The sequence below is a fragment of the Gavialis gangeticus genome, unplaced genomic scaffold, assembly GCF_001723915.1.
Source record: "Gavialis gangeticus isolate Ggan-Ray unplaced genomic scaffold, GavGan_comp1, whole genome shotgun sequence".
Classification (NCBI taxonomy): Eukaryota; Metazoa; Chordata; order Crocodylia; family Gavialidae; genus Gavialis; species Gavialis gangeticus.
The window spans coordinates 29,772,395-29,776,251 of NW_017729022.1; the positions used below are offsets into that span (position 1 = coordinate 29,772,395).

Consider the following 3,857-nt stretch of genomic DNA (forward strand, 5'->3'; position numbering starts at 1 on the left):
TTGTCTTGAAATCAACTTCTATCCTGAAATCAACTTCTCTTACTTTTCTTACTTCTCTTACTTCAGTTACACTTGTGTATATCTGGCACACTGTGTATATCCATCAATGTCAATCAACATTACCTTGATTATGCTCAAAGGAGAATTTGGTTCATGATGGCTATGAATATACAATAAATTTACCGTCTCTCAGTGGCAGCACTGTGCTGCTCCAGGCAGCTGATTCTTAATGCAGAAATGGTGTAGTTGCAGCCACACAGACAGGCTAATTAATTTTGGGCCTGGCTACCTGGTGCTGGCACTCAGCAGTGTTAATTATCCCTCCCATACAGATACAGCTAAACACTGCTTCTGGTTTATGAAACAGCCTGCCTGAGGCAGCACAACACACTTGAGGCCGCTGCTGCTGGCACCATTAAATTTACTGCCCTAGCCAATAGATCTCTCTCTGTTTCCAGTGATAGATATGCATTCTGTACTGGGAGTACAATACACACTTGGGTTTTTTTCCCCCCTTTTATATTTTTTTCTACCTGTAAGTGTATATCAGCCACCACCTTTTACTAATTATAAGTATTAGCATTTCTGGTTGGAGGAATTAGCTTATTTTTTCCAGCCTAAAAGGCTCAATCTGTAGTAGTAAGAAGAGAGCTCAGATTGAAAAGGGATAAAAAGACTTCTTTAAGATGAGTCATCTGACTTATGAAAATATCTAATGCAGTAAAGGACCCAGAAGTTTAATCAGTAACGGCACTACTACAAACGTCTGTCAAAATTCTTTAGCATTGTGACTGTTTTCTATTTCTCCTAATACTTAAGCCATCTGCTTCAATATTCAGGTGATAATTTAGTTACCAAAGCGTTAAGGCTTTTAATTTTCTTTAGAGATTAAATGTGTTATTTGAGAAAGTATTAGAATTATAGTTTAATTCTGGGCTGTGCAAGACTCTACTTGCTGCTTTGCACATTTCTTGAAATTGGCACCTGTGGTATATGGTTGATCTCTGGTTTCCTTTGGGTATTGGTGTAATTCCTGTAATATTATTTTGCCAAACGGGAGCTTCTGGAAAAAAGAAAAAAACCCTCTTACATGCTATTAGAAATGACTGCTTGCATTCAGTTTTTTTTAATACAAAGGTTTCTACCATATTTCATTATTATAATCCTGCAAAGAGAAGCTCGATTTTAAAAAGTTATAATGATAAGATAAGCTGAGGATTGGCTAACTCCAGGTGAGTGTTGGCTAGAGCTATATTTATACACACACAAAAAAGTGTCGTTGATGTGCCTTTGATTAATATTTCTTCTGTATGACACTCTAAGCCAGATCCCTAACCTTGCTGAGCATTCTTTGTACTGCCCCCATATTGTGAATCAAGTCTGAAGCCAGCTCTCCTCATTAGTGTTCGATTTTCCCTGTGTAGAGGAGCCCGCCAGGATGTAGGGATGCCACAAAGGTTTCTATGCCACCATCCCTCCTGGCACCTGGCTTAGGGCTGAGAGTCATGGGGTGTCATAGACTTCCCTTCCCCTCCAATGTGCCCTAGCTCTTAGAGCAGCCTTTGTAGCTTGTACAGCATTGTGTCAGAGACTGGCTGACGGCAGGATGGTTTCAGTACCACGCATTTATGAATAAGATGCTTAAAGCCACTTTAACTCTCATTCTGAGCTGAGCTAAGTGCACTTTAGATCTGGGCTGCTGTGATTTGAGTATCGTCTTTCCTTTCCTTTCTTTTTACTTTGGTTCTTTTTTTCTAGAATATATGGGTGAAATTGTGGCTTAAATATCCATTCAAGAGAATAATAACAACTTACTTTATAGCCCCACATGAGCTACCCAGACTGAGTGTGTGTTTGCTTAAGGGGAAGCAGGTAATATTTCTCTGCTTGCTCTCTCCTTGAGCAGGTGGATGGAGTTGGGATGGAGTTTTAGCTCCTATTCCTAGGAAGGGAGGTGTTGTAATTGACGTAGGTACGAGTCAGCAGTCTTCCTCTTTTCTCTTATTTAAGTTGAGGGAAGCACAGATGGAATTGTGGCTCTGAGTATGTCTACACTGCTGTCCAACGGTTTGCACTTGTATCTATGGGTGTAGATGTATCCATGGTAGTTTTAAAAGAACTAGCAAGGCTGCTTCTGGGGTGGTACAGTTTATATACCAGCTCTTGTTTAGGGCTGTGCCTAAGGTCTCAGTCTAGCTCAAAGGCAATGGACAAAGGTAAGATAGTGTTGTATGATATAATGACTATAGCTTTATGTTGTATTTATCATTGGATTATCTTTTCTTATTTACTTGTTAACACTGCGGTTCTTTTTGTTTTGCTCCATGCCATAAACTTGTTACCCCCCGCCCCTCCCAAAAAACCCCGTGGAGTTGGAAACAGACCAACTAACCTGTATATTGTAAGACAAACAAAATGCATTTGCCTGTCTTGGACGTGTTTCTGAATACAAAAGTAAAGACAGGTGTAATGTGTGGCAGTAGATTGGTAAACAAGATTATTTAGCTCTATGGAGTAGATTCTCATACGTTTCAATTACCTTATTGAATTGCATACAGATCCTATAAGCAAATATCAGAAGAATTGATGTAGATTGTATTTTCTAGCACCATTTAAAATGTACACATATGTTTGTTGCTATTGATTTACCTTGTCCTATTTTTACTGTTTTCACTTTTTAATTTACAATTCACTCTGTTTATTGCTGGATGCTGTTGAATTCTTAACTGCATCTCAACTGACTCTATATTTTTAGATAAAATGGAAGCACACTGTATTGGTACAGCCTGTATAATGTCTTTTTGCAACAGTTATTCTCATGACATTGTTAGGACTAGGCATGCAGTTAACACAGTCAATGTTCTCATTTAGCCTTTCTAGCCTGTGATTAAATGGGAGTTGCTGCGTGTTGTACTATGAGTTGGCTGACAAAAACTAAATCTGTCACAGGTGCTACAATTTGTACATCAGAAAATTTGCTTTCCAAACACTAATTATTCCCAAAGTATCCTACTTCACACAAAGCACAGATAAGACAGTCAGCAAATTTGTCCTAAGTCTATCATTAGGCTGTAAATTAGGGTTTGTCTTCTACCATTGTTTAAAGTAGAGGTGATGGAATTTCAAATGAAGGGGGTCCCTTCGATTTACATCTTCTCCTGTGGTTTGTTGCTGTCGTTGTTTATTCTTACAAGCTAAGTGCAGACAGTATATGTTATTCCAATAATCATCGCTGAATTTCAAGTCTATTACTATATTTTGGGGGCGGGGGGGGGGGGTAAATGCGATAGCATAGTTGGGAAACATAACGAATGAAAATGGAAAGATCTTGTGCCTGGATGATCTAAGAGTACCCTGAGATATGTTTGAAAGAAAACTCAATAGTTGTGAATTAAATGGATTTGGGAGTAGCTGGTTGTTCTCAAGAGCATGTAGAATCATAGAAAAATAAGAGGAGAGAAGATTTCAGGGGGTCATCTAGTCCAGCTCTCAGCTGAAAGCAAGAACATGTCTGTGATTGTCTAACCTGCCCTTAAAAATTTCATAACCTCTCTAGGTAATCTGTTCCAGTGGTTAACCATCCACATAGCCAGAAAATTCTTCCTAATATGAAATATAAATTTCCCTTTTTGAAATGTAAGCCAGTTCTTCTCCTGTCCCATTTGGCTATAGAGAACAGTTGATCACGGTCATATTTAGAACAACCCTTTCTGCAGTTGAAGACTGATCCAACCTCCTCTCGGTCTTCTTCAGACTTAATAAACCCACTTTTTTTGACCTTTCGTCACCTTTCATCCTGTTTTAGTAGGCAGCTTTTCCTTTGAAGAGCCATGAGGGACACTTTTCTTTATGAGAAT

The 3,857-nt window shown here is 38.8% G+C and overlaps 1 protein-coding gene across 1 annotated transcript in view; it reads left to right on the forward strand.

The window, feature by feature from the left end:
* TRHDE (thyrotropin releasing hormone degrading enzyme) overlaps window positions 1-3,857 on the forward strand; it is a gene marked incomplete at its 5' end in the record, with an annotated part of 416,585 nt that overhangs the window by 293,993 nt on the left and 118,735 nt on the right. The gene's annotated exons all lie outside the window — the stretch shown is intronic.